Source organism: Rhinoraja longicauda, chromosome 6 (genome assembly GCF_053455715.1).
Source record: "Rhinoraja longicauda isolate Sanriku21f chromosome 6, sRhiLon1.1, whole genome shotgun sequence".
NCBI classification, from domain to species: Eukaryota; Metazoa; Chordata; class Chondrichthyes; order Rajiformes; family Arhynchobatidae; genus Rhinoraja; species Rhinoraja longicauda.
The window spans coordinates 30702373-30716269 of NC_135958.1; positions in this window are offsets into that span (position 1 = coordinate 30702373).

Consider the following 13897-nt stretch of genomic DNA (forward strand, 5'->3'; position numbering starts at 1 on the left):
CGTTGAGGTAACAAACAGGCATCAAACTGGATGCAATGTTGTGATGCAATCACATGAGAAATCTATAGCTGGCGTATGCAAGATGTTTCTGATATATGTAGTTGACAGCCCTTTCATCATGTTTATGATTCAATTATATTTGAAGGTCTAAATTGGGTTTAAATTAACAACTGGGAATGTAGCCATTCCAGCACTTGTTTTCTTCTGTTGCTGATTTGAGTTCAAGCATTGGGCAACATATAAGTTAAACTTGGCAGTGATGTGTGTGATGATTTGTTTTGCTGGTTCCCACTAGGTGTGATTCCTTATGCAGGAGGAACCATATACCGCAGGGAAAATCGACATGCACGTGTCTCTCATGACCTCCAGTAAGTTCATTCCCTATTGCTTGAACCCTGGTTAGTTTTGAAGCTTGTAGAATGAATTTTCTGCCTCTATCCTAATTTTATATGTTCTTTTAAATCTAGTATTAATTTCATCTCTGATATAAAGGTTATGGACCCAATTTGAATGTTTCAAATATCTAACAAAATCATAAACAGGTTTCTAAACAAAGCATGTCTTGGGGAGGACCTTCAGACCTTAACTAAAATGCAATTAATATTTCTAGTACAGAGATCAGGCAGAGGAAGGAACACATTGGCTCCTATATGACAACAAGCTTAGACCTCAATTGGTCACAGCAAAATAATCGGCGTTGTTATGTTAGAATATAAAGACATTTTTCCCTCAGAGAGAGATTTCAACAACCTTATATCATTAAGAGCTTACAGGTGGCCAGTTACCCTTGCTCAAAGGTTGAGAAGAGTTGGCATGATGGTGCAGCGGTAGAGTTGCTGCCATACAGCGCCAGAGAAGACCGGTTCGATCCTGACTATGTCTGCAGGGAGATTGTACGTTCTCCCTGTGACCTGCATGGGCTTTCTCCGGGAGCTCCGGTTTCCTCCCACACCCCAAAGTCATACAAGTATGTAGGTTAACTGGCCTGGTAAAAATTATAACTTGTCCCTAGTTGTGCAGGTTAGTGTTGGTGTGCGAGGATTGCTAGTCATCATGGACTCGGTGGGCCGAAGGGCCTGTATCTCTAAACTAAACTAAACTAAGCTGGATTTCACTGGCCAACATTTGGTTCCACCAAGGGGGAGTAAATTGGGAACATTTCCCGCGTTTGACTTGTGGGAATTTAAGAGGTTTACCAAAATGCTGTATGGATTAGAGAGTTTCAGCTTTCAGGAGAGGTTGGACGAACTTGGATTGTTTTCTCTGCAAAGTTAGATGTTGAGAGAAGACCTGATATAAATGTATACATTTATGAGAGGCATAACTAGGGTAGACAGTCAGAACCTTTATTCCAGGGTAGACATATTAAGGACAAAAGGGCATAAGTATAAGGAAAGTGGGGTAATGTTTAAAGGAAATGTGTGGGGCAAGTTAACAGAGAGTAATGGGTGCCTAGATCAGAGTAATGGGAGTCAGATTCGATAGTGGCATTTAAGAGACTTTTAGATAGGCAAATGGATATGTAGGGATTGGAGGGATATAGATAAGGTGCAGGCAGAGGAGATTTGTTTAACTTGACATCATGTTCGCACAGCCATAGTGGGCTGAAGGGCCTGTTCCTGTGCTGTACTATTCTATGTTCTATGTTCCATGTAACAGCAGAGCCTTTGAGTGATTGCGAATATAGGTGTTGGTAATCTAAGACCTTAGACCTGGCATGAAGTTTATGCTTTATCTGGCAGCACTGATCCCAGCACTTCCATGGCCTGAATGACCTACTGCAGGCATCTCAACACCTACCAAAACACCACCCACCCTCTCTTTCCGAATCATCCAAATTCATTAGAAGGTAAAGAGGAATCAAATTTAGTGTCCTCTCCCAGGACAACATCCTGAGTATTGTGGCCTTAGTTACGCTCAATTAACTACCCGCCCTCATGCCTGGCCTATCTGTGGAAGAGTCTGTGATTCCGACACCAACCAATTCAGAATTCAACAAAGCATGAGTGCAAGTATCATCGATCGCAAGGAATGCTTAAGAAGAAGATATCAATCAATTTAAGGTGAGAGGGGTAAACTTAAATAGGAACCTGAGGGGCAACTCTTTCATTCAGGGGGTGGTGGATATATGAACTGAGCTGCCAGAGGAGGTAATAAAAAGGAACTGCAGATGCTGGTTCGTGCCAAAGATAGACACAAAATGGCGGAGTAATTCAACGAGTCAGGCAGCATCTCTGGAGAAAATGGATAGCTGACATTTCTGGTTGGGATCCTTCTTCCAACTATTAAATCTCTATCAAAGTTATGTTATAGCCTCAATTTAAATGTTTCAAATATTTAACATAATTGTAAACTGGTTTCTAAACAAAGCATGTTACAGGGAGGACCCTCATACACTAATTAATATGTGATTAATGTTTCTAATACAAAGAAGATCAGGCAGATGAAGGAATACAATGGTTTCAATATGGCTGCAAGCTTGGACTTCAATTCCAATTGAACACTGTTCTGACTCTGCCATGGGGGAAGATTACTGGATACACAGAGGAAAAGATTCAGGGATGTGGTAGAACTTCCTGGAAGATGTGCAACATTCATTCTTACTGATGAATTATTTGAGCTCTCAAAGGTTCCACGGTTTTAAGAAATCTCAATTATTATATAGTAAAATCTCAATGAAGGGGCGCACAATGGCACAGCGGTAGAGTTGCTGCCCGACAGCACGAGAGACCCAGGTTCGCTCCTGACTACGGGTGCCGTCTATAAGGAGTTTGTGCATTCTCCCAGTGACTGCTAGGGGTTTCTCCGGCTGGTCCAGTTTCCCCCCACACTCCAAAGACGTGCAGGTTTGTAGGTTAATTGGCTTCGGTAAAATTGTAAATTGTCCCTCCGGCGTAGGATAGTGCTAGTGGGCAGGGATCGCTGGTCAACACGGACTCGTGGGCTGAAGGGCATGTTTCCACGCTGTATCACTAAAGTCTAAATTAAAGATAGATTGTAATTTTAACATCATTTTCCAACAGTCTTTTTAGCTTCAGGTAAACACACATTTGATTGAATAGTACTGAGTATGTGTGAAGCTGATAAAGCCAAGTCAAATCATGATGGAAATGCGTTCAGTTGCACTTGGCATAATAGTGAAAGATACCCATCAAGGTTGTGCATCCTCTCACGTCAGTCTGCTGTAATTTGTACTCAGTTACGCAGTTCATCAGCGTCTGCTTTTCTTATTAAACTGGAATATTTCCAACCAATCTTACATTGGCCGGGTCTACTTATCAGGATTTCTGATGCAAACATTAGTATATCAGTCACAAAGAATTGTAACTCGTAATAATAGCGCTCTGTGGCTGGATAATATCCATTTACAATGTAAACTGTTAATAAGCAAAATTAATAAAAAGGATTTAAAACCATTTAATTCTCCATTTTCATTCTTTAAGCTCTATCCCAATGTGATTCTGACTAACAATAATGTATTTATACTCAATTTTTCCCTTTCCTCTCCAAGCCCTCCTTTCCATTTTCTGCTTAAATTGGGAACATTGAAAAATTGGATGAAATCTACTTCCATTTTAATTAGTCAATGGAAACCAAGAGCTCCATAGATTAACCTTGTCACCTCGTAAGTAACCTTTAGTATAATCCTTTTGTGTCAAGTGAAAAATGTACTTATATTTTGAGATAATTTACCCTACCTCAATTCAGGCATCTCACAGTGGATGAAATATTAGATCTCTAGTGGCTCCTACTTTAAGCTTTTAATGTTTTTATGAAGTGAACCAGAAAAACTTGTCCATACTATGCACCAACGTTCTTGTTTGCTCACTTATTAGCAGAAAAATGGTTCAATATTTATTAACTGCCGCAGTTACATTTTAGTACAAATTGAACATTTTTCTTAGTTAAAAACATAAATTCTTCACAAGATGTCTTCACTGTTTCTACGGTATGGATGCAGCCATGGTTTAAAACATCAATCAACATTGCAGAACAATACACAACAGAGGAAACATGTTTGGCTTTCTGATTTGAGATTTTTATTATTCAGAGGAACGTTTCCTAACCTCGCATTATCCAGAGTATCTCAATTGCACAGTAAGCCTTTTTAGTACTTGGCAATTTCCTTTGGATGCTTTGCTCAATGGCAAGCTAATTAGGTCTTTGTCTGGTCCTTTAAGGGCACAGGATAGGTCACATGGAGAACTGCTGAGAGAGTTCATTAGATAAATTTAAAGTTGTATAATTACATCTAAATTTGTCCCATTTCATTACAGCGGATACTTGCACCAAAAATGCAAATCCAAATCTGTTCCCAGTCATCAATTTTTCTGTCAACAGAGGGTATGAAGGGTAACAAAAATATTGAGCAGTGATAAGTACATATTTCTGGCTGCATTTTGAAGAATTCAATTTAACTGTGGGCCTGAATTACAGTTCTGATAAGTCCCTTAAAGTACCCTCAACCAGAAAACATCCAGAAATCCACTTTATAATGAAGAAACATTTGAAACTCCTGAATAACGTTTCTTTATATGCAATAATTACATACAGGAAACCAATTAAATCTAAGAAAAATAATAGTTTTCCTGAAGCCCTGGGAAAGGAAAAATATGGAGTGGGAATATCATGTAGGGATTGCAAAGTGATATGTGTAAAATATCCCTTCACAGTGCGGCATTGTTTGGGTTTATTTGTCATTATATGAATGTTCATGTGCTCTCAGAATTAAATGAGTTTAATAAACTGGGGCTGGAAAGCTTCAAAAGTAATTCAGATTTACTTCCATAGTTTGAGATTTTGGTTTTGTTTTTATTTTCTCTCTTCCTTACTCTCATATTGTTGGAGAACTAACTTTCACCGCAGCTGCTGACCTGGGACACAGTCATGCGTGCCTGTGATTCCTGGAGTCTCTCAGGCTGTGATAGTTTCCTCTGTTGTAATGTTGTTCCTGAAATGGAAATGCTACCACTTGGGCAGCACAGTGGGGCAGCGGTAGAGCTGCTGCCTCACAGCGCCAGGGACCTGGGTTCGATCCTGACCGATACAGAGTGGTGTCCTGTTCCTTGCGACTGCGTGGGTTTTCTCCAGGTGGTCCGGCTACTTCCCACATTCCAAAGACGTGCAGGTTATTAGGTTAATTGACTTCTGTAGAAGGAGTAGGCCATTTGGCCCATCAAGCCAGCACCACCTTTCAATATTATCACGGCTGATCATCCAAAGCCAGTACCCCATTCCAAAGACGTGCAGGTTATTAGGTTAATTAGCCCCTGGAATGTAGGATGTGAAAGTGGGATAACATAGAATGAGTGTATGGGTTCGATGAACCAGAGGGCCTGTTTCCATGCTGTATTTCTAAACTAAACTAAACTAAAAGTACTTTATCACCAGATAAAAAAAATCCCAAAGAATTGACTTTTACATCATTTATTTACTTACCCTTATGCAGACAAAGCTAGTAATGCCACGAATTAACCATCCTGAATGCTGCTAATTTAAGGAACAATATATGAGTTGACCATGTTAGAAACATAGAAAATAGGTGCAGGAGTAGGCCATTTGGCCCTTCAAGCCAGCACCACCTTTCAATATTATCACGGCTGATCATCCAAAATCAGTACCCCGTTCCTGCTTTCTCCACATATCCCTTGATTCTGCTAGCCCCAAGAGCTAAATCTAACTCTCTCTTGAAAACATCCAATGAATTGGCCTCCACTGCCTTCTGCGGCAGAGAATTCCACAGATTCACAACTCTCTGGGTGAAATTTTTTTCCCTCATCTCAGTCCTAAATGGTTTACCCCTTATTGTTAAACTGTGACCCCTGGTTCTGGACTCCCCCAACACCGGGAACATTTTTCCTGCACCTAGCCTGTCCTATCCCTTAAGAATTTTATATGGTTCTATAAGATCCCCTCTCATCCTTCTAAATTCTGGTGAGAACAAGTGAATATAAGCCCAGTCGATCCATTCTTTCATCATATGTCAGTCCCGGATTCCACATGTTTGTGGGCGTGGAGATAAAAACAAGCGAGAGAACCAAAGGCTGAAAGCAAAATAATGAACCAGCTGGATTATTATATTGGCCCACATCGCAGAGGATCTCACCTGGTCTACCAACACCATCACCACAGTAAAGAAGGCACAGCAGAGACTCCACTTCCTGAGGATCCTCAGGAAAACCAACCTGCAGGAGAAGCTCATGTTGTCCTTCTATCGCTGCTCCATCGAGAGTGTGCTGGCATACTGTATAACCACATGGTATGCCAGCTGCTCAGAAAAGGACAGGAAGGCCCTTCAGAGCGTCATCACGACGGCCCAGAAAATCATCGGCTGCTCACTGCCCTCCCTGGAGCACCTGTTCAGCCTACGCTGCCTCAGTAGAGCAGGCAAAATAATAAAAGATCCATCCCACCCCGGCCACCGTCTGTTTGTTCATCTGCCCTCTGGTCGACGTTTCAGGTCGATCAAATCCCGAACAAACAGACTTAAGAACAGTTTTTACCCCAGGGCCATACGAGAACTGAACACTACCTTGCACTAGGCAACACCGTTAAAAAATCGGTCATATAATTGTATTTAATTGTATTTATGTATTTATTTGTTTTTGCATTTATTGCATATATGTTTGTACGCACCGTCAGGATTGGCTATTTTTTAATTTCGTTGTACTCGTTGCAATGACAATAAATGAATATTATTATTATTATTATTATTATTATTATATGGTCACATGCAAGTAATGAAATAAACTTCAGCGCCTCACAAGAAAGAATGTTTTGCACTTTTCACTCTCAGGCACAGTGGCGCAGCTAGTAGAGCTGTTGCTTCACAGTGCTAGTGGCCCAGGTTCAACCCTGACCTCGGCTACTTTCTGTGCGGAGTTTACACATTGGCCCACGTGGGTTTCCTTCAGGAGCTCCAGTGTCCTCCCACTTCCCAACGACATGCAGGTTTGTAGGCTAATTGGCCTCGTGAAATTGTCGCTAATGTGTAGGAGGTGGACGCGAAAGTGGCTTAACATAGAACTGGTGCGAATGGGTGATCGAAGGTTGGCGTGCACTAGGAGGGGCGAAGGTCTGTTTCCATAGGTGTATCTTTCAATCTTTCAATCATTCAATCTTTCTCGAAAAAACAGCACAGTCAGTCACTTAAAATGTGCTGATCAAAATAATTCTCACAAAATGTGAGCTATGGGTTGGAGTCTCAGCAATGGGTTGGAGTCTCTCTCAGCTCGCTCATGTTTGGGAATATACAGCAATCTATACAGGTCAGACATGGGGGACGGGAAGTGAGAAACATAGAAACATAGAAAATAGGTGCAGAAGTAGGCCCTTCGGCCCTTCGAGCTAGCACCGCCATTCAATATGATCATGGCTGATCATCCAAAATGAGTACCCCGTTCCGGATTTTTCACCATATCCCTTGATTCCCTTAGTCCTAAGAGCTAAATCTAACTCTCTCTTGATGCCACTCAAGTTTGAGATAAAGTCCTGTTTATTAGATGAGGTATTAAGCTTGAAGTCCAGTATGCTCCCTCAGGTAGATGTGTTAAAGAAAATCACTTGGATGATGTTTTGGAGTTCATGGGAGTTAACTTGAATTCTTAATTTTTAAAAAGACACAAAACGCTGGAGTAACTCAACAGGTCGGGCAGAACATGGATGGGGGAAGTTTTCGGTCAGGTCCATTCTTCAGACTGATTGTAGTGAGGAGGGGGCGGGGGGGGGGGGAGAAAGGTGGAAGAGAGGAGGCACAGGTCAAAGCCTGGCAAATGCTAGATAGATGGAGGTGAGAGAGGTTTTTGATAGGTAGATGGTTGGATAAAGGTCAGAGACGAAAAGACAAAAAGTTGGGAGATAAGGATAGAAGAGTTACGAATTGTGAAGCCAGAGGAAGGAATGTAGGTAAAAGGGGAGGGGGAAGGGAAAATGGGTGCGTGTTTAAGTGGGGCACACTGAAGAGAAGGGAAAAAATGGGGGGGAAACAGTTGTAGCAGATCTCTTCTTTAGTTGCTCTTTTATAAAGAACTAGACCAAGTGGACCTGTTGGGCCCAAACCTCCTGCATTGGTGCAGCACCCTCTCCTCTCCCCCCCTCCCCTCCCCTCCCCTCCCCTCCCTCCCTCCTCCCCTCCCCCTCTTCCTCCCTCCTCCCTCCCTCCCCCCTTATCCTCCCTCCTCCCTCCCTCCCCCCTCCACGCCCTCCCCTCCCTCCCTCCACCCCCTCCCTTCCTAGGAGATAGATTTAAACTTTAAAATGTGAATAACAAAAAACATTACACCGATTTCAATGAAACTTCTTCCATTAGCACCAAAGGGACGACGGTGAGTAAGGTGGGCCTAAAATTGTCGCGCTATCGTGTACCGTTTTGGCTGTAGTTCAGGAACAACAAACAAACAAACAAGAGTTTTAATATATAGATAGTGTCCAGAAATAAACACAATGCAGCATTTAAGATCAATTGGTCTTTTATTTAGATTTAGGACCATTTTCTGTGTATTATACTCTCCTCTTACAAGCCCATTATAATGACACCATTTGGTTTATATTGACTCCCCTCTTGTTTCACTTTGCGCGATTGAACTTCATCAGCCATGAGTCAGCTTATCTTCTGTTGTGCTGTATTACTATTTTCCTCCCTTTCAAGTTTTGCAATCAAAGTTCAAAATTCTGCACTTATTTCTTCACATCTAGGTCATTATAACCCAACAAGCTTGGGTGGTACGGTGATGCAGCGTTAGAGTTGCTGCCTTACAGCGTACTGCGTACTGCGCCGGAGATTCGGGTTGTATCTCTAAACTAAACTAAACTAAAGTACTGAACCTTGGGAAAATCCATTGTATACTTTCCATGCTCTCAAAACAGAACACTGATTTCATTTGCTTATCCAATATTGTATCCAATTCGTAACCAAGCACCTATTGAAATTCCATATCCACATCAAATGCACTAGCCTCATTCAAATCCTCGGCTTTGAGTTGTTTTTCACATTACTAACCTATCTGAATGGCTCAAAACAAATTAATAACAATCAACAAAATTTGATAGCATACATGGTCAAAGGCCAATGGCTCTTTATTATCGCATGTAGTAAGGTACAGTGAATTTTTGTTTTGCGAACAGATCTGTCAATTATTACTATGCATTAACACAATCCCAGATTAAGAAGAAAGTGTATAGAAATAGCACACTGAGACCAAATACAAGAATCGCCAGGTTATGGCGCCATTTTCAAAGTCCAAGCTGCAGCTGACCATACAGGCCTGTTAAATATACACACACACACACATATATATGTACGTACAATAACTGGATCAAATCAGTATGCGTAAGGTTAGCTTTAGGAACAAGTTACAAGAATAAACAAACTTTCTATCCAGGAAAATGGGACGATAATTTGTTGACTCTGCTGGAAAATTTGAGTGATGCTCCTAAACATTGAATGGAATAAAATGGCATTTTATGAATAATTCAAGTAGAATTATCTAAAAAATCAATATATTGCACAAGTTTGGTTTCTGCAGTACATAATTTGTCCAAGCTGACACACATTTTGTTAAAGTTGCTTAATACTGGAATGTACCTACAGGTTTTATTTTCTAGATTGTGTTGTGATATTATGTAAGATTATAATTAAAATTGAAAGGTATAGAAGGATATAGGCCAAACGCAGGCTGGTGCAACTAATATAAAATGGCTTCTTTATCAGTGGGGGCAAGTTGGGTAGAAGGGCCATTTTCCATGCTGTATGACTCTATGACTTTAAAATTATATCAAGACTGTTGTTTTTGAATAGTATAAACAGGATGTTTAAGACATGGCAAAATAATGTTATTTAAAAGGAAGGTGCAACATACTGTAAATAAACAGCTAAAACAGTTACAATCAATCCATCCTCAACTATTTAAACTTTACTTTAGACTTTAGACTTTTGACTTTACAGATACTGCTCAGAAACAGGCCCTTCGGCCCACCGAGTCCATGCCGACCAGTGATCACCCTGTACTCTAGCATTATCCTACACACTAGGAATAATTAACAATTTTACAGAAGCCAATTAACTTGCAAATCAGTATGTCTTTGGAGTGTGGGAAGAAATCGGAGCACCCGGAGAAAACCCACACGGTTACAGGGAGAACATACAAACTCCATACAGACAGCACCTGAGCACTCCGTAGTCAGGATGGAACCTGGTTTGCTGGCACTGTATGGCAGCAGTTCTGCATTTTCGACACTGTACTGCCCTACAAAATGTTTTTAAAAATCTTCTGGCATATTTCGTTTTCCTTTTCAACTGTGATGCCTCCTACAGAGGGTGAATGCCGAGTAGATTCATTGCAAAGCATATTGATATACAATAATTTTGAATCATGCCCCATTCGAGCTAACAAAACCTTGCCACCCTATTTCTGATCCAGTTGAACCATTCGTGGAGGTATCGCATTGAGTTTTCTTCCGTGTATCTCCAATGCAGGAGGGGCACTTGCCTCATGGTGACAGATGGTGTTATCCCCCCCAGAAGTGCCCTTACCGTACGTCCAACGAGCTCTGACCTTTACAGGGCAGAGGACGCACTGTGAAACTCATCTCACGCCTGCCTAGTCAACTCGAGACATCCAACATAAACGACTTTCCTCCCTAACGACAACACTCCAACAACTGGGGTTTTTCAATGAAGCACTGGTATTTTTACGATGTGCTACAATATCAGAGGCCCCAAGTATACAGGACCGTAAACAACTTCTCCTTATCCTGAATAAATGCTGGGCTACAGGCAGAGGTGTTTAATCAGCCGACCAGGAGCTGTTTTTTGCCAAGCACACTCCGCACCTCTGACATTTATTGTCGCTGTGCTGTGCTGTACACTACATTTTTTAAAGTGGAAGTGCAGGAGAAAATAATAAATGAAGAAAATAAATAATATGATTAATATAGGCCAATTATTTGGGCTCTGCTTTTAATCTTTTGTGTTGTGTTCCTGAAAATCAACTATTTACCCGATGACAGCAATTGAAAAGCCAGAGACTACATGTTTGATTGCCCTGTTACAGTTAGGTTTGTTTAGTTTACTTTAGAGATACAGCGCGGAAACAGGCCCATCGGCCCACCGAGTCTCTGACGACCAGCGATCCCCGCACACTAACACTATCCTATACGAGGGACAATTTATAATTTTTTTACCGAAGCCAAACAACCTACATACCTGTATGACCTTGGAGTGTGGGAGCACCCGGAGAAAACCCACGCAGGTCATGGGGAGAACCTACAAACTCCATAAAGGCAGCATCCGTAGTCAGGATCACACCCAGGTGTCTTGCGCTGTAAGGCAGCAACTCTACCACTGACCCACTATGCTGCCCCTATTATGATAACGCAATGTCTCATTGTGAATCTGTGGAATTCTCTGCATCAGAAGGCAGTGGAGGCCAATTCTCTGAATACATTCAAGAGAGAGCTAGATAGAGCTCTTAAGGATAGCGGAGTCAGGGGGTATGGGGAGAAGGCAGGAACGGGGTACTGATTGAGAATGATCAGCCATGATCACATTGAATGGCGGTGCTGGCTCGAAGGGCCAAATGGCCTCCTCCTGCACCTATTGTCTATTGTCTATTGTTATGTCAGGAATGCACATGGCATAATTATTCAATTTTATTTGGATAGTCATTAATATAGTGTGACAGCTTTGTTATATATAAGCTCCCGAAACACCTGAAGCACAAAACACAATATGAATAAGTTTATTGGCCAAGTATGTGCATATACAAGGAATGTGCCTTGGTGCTCCGCTCACAAATGACAACACAAACATACAGTTAACAATTAAGAATAAACACATCAAAACAATGAAACACCATTACGGTCTAAACATGTGGGTGAAAATAAACCAGAGCAAAAAAGAGACTACAGACTTTGGTTATTGAAGGAAGGCACTGGTTCCCCTTCCACAGAACCGCTGAACCTATCTGGAGTGGGGGCCTTGTCCGAAGCTCATCTCCTGCCTGACCCGAAGACCAGAAACCAGAAAAGCGTCGGAGTCAGCGACGGCTGCGAACACAGGACAAAGGGTCAGTAAGGAGAACCGGGGGGGTCTTACCTTCTGCACCATTAAAGTCAGCTGCAGGAGGCACCCCAGGGCAGGAAAGGTTGAAGGTAGCCAGGCGAGGAGAAGAACGACTGTTCACTGGCGATCTGGACGGAGGCGATGGCTGCAACAGGCCTCTATGGCCACCTGTAGCTGGGACTTTGAAAATGGAGCCAAAACCTGGCGTCTCTTGCATATGGTCTCAGTAGGCTGTGTCTATGCATTTGGTGCTTAATCAGGGATTATACTTATGTATGACAATAATCTTATTGGTCTGTATGCGAAAAAAAAATATCACTGTACATTGGTACATGGGATCATAAAAAGAGCCATCGAACCATTGAAAATTTGTTATTGAATCCAACATTTGAATATTCAGAACTCCCGTTTAGTTCCGAACTTGCTCATGAATGTTGTAAAAACACCACTTGCAAAAACAAGTTGTGCTTCCTACAGACTCCCTGCCTGATCTGAATTACTAAGGAACCTGCTTGGTTGCGCAGTTATTTTATAGTAATGATCAGCTGTATACTCAACATAGCTGTCTACTTAACATAGCTTGCATGGAGTTAGATGCATATTCACTGTGGTGCTGGTAGATGCAGCCATGGGAGACCCTACAGCCATGGGAGGTCCTACAGCCATGGGAGGTCCTACAACCATGGGAGGTCCTACAGCCATGGGAGGTCCTACAGCCATGGGAGGTTCTACAGCCATGGGAGGCCCTACATCCATGGGAGGCCCTACAGCCATGGGAGGTCCTACAACCATGGGAGGCCCTACAGCCATGGGAGGTCCTACAGCCATGGGAGGTCCTACAGCCATGAGAGGCTTGTGACAACAACATGGAGCTGCAGTGGAGGAGCCGGTGTTTATTGTGCTGGATCCAGGCCTTCTTCATCCATCAAGTGCCGCCAGGACACCGGGCCTTAAATAGAGATATATAAGAATCGCACATCTCCTCATGCCTAGAGAGGGGCGGCACAGTGGTGCAGCGGTAGAGTTGTTGCCTTGCAGCACTTACAGCGCCAAAGACCTGGGTTCGATCCTGACTACGGGTGCTGTATGTACGGAGTTTGTATGTTCTCCCGGTGACCGCGTGGGTTTTCTCTGAGATCTTCATTTTTCTCCCACACTCCAAAGGCGTACAGGTTTGTAGGTTAATTGGCTCGGTATAAATGTAAAGTGACCCGAGTGCATGTAGGATAGTGTTAATCTGCGGGGATTGCCGGTCAGTACGGACTCGGCGGGCCGATGGGCCTGTTTCCGCGCTGTATGTCTAAAATAAACTAAGCTAGGACATTTCAGAGTCTTGGAAGTTGGAAGATGGTGCTGGAACATAGCGACTCTCCGCGTGCTGTTTCAGAAGAGGATCTATTGTACGAATGTGTGGTGTGATTTGATGAAAAGCATGCAGTACAAGCATTGCACTGTACACGGGATAATGAAGAAACCATCTGTACGCATGACAATAAAAAAAACCTATCAAATACATGAACCATTGAACCTTTAGATTACCGACGAAAAAGGGAGGGGCCAACATCAGGGTCAAAAGCCCCAGGAAACTGAACAGATGCTTGCTTACTTGCCATGGAGGGAAATGGCTGCCTTGTCAAGTTGTTACTAATAAAGTAGCTACAGGTTGATAGTCACTCACGTCTGGTGTAAATTATTGCAACACTTGCTACAGAGGGAAATGGCTGCCTTGTCAAGATCACAGTGAACATAGACAAATATTTTGCTTTGCGTCATTAATAGCCAACATTAAAATTGGAAATGACAGTAGACTGTGGGGGGAAATGCCTTCCTTCTCAA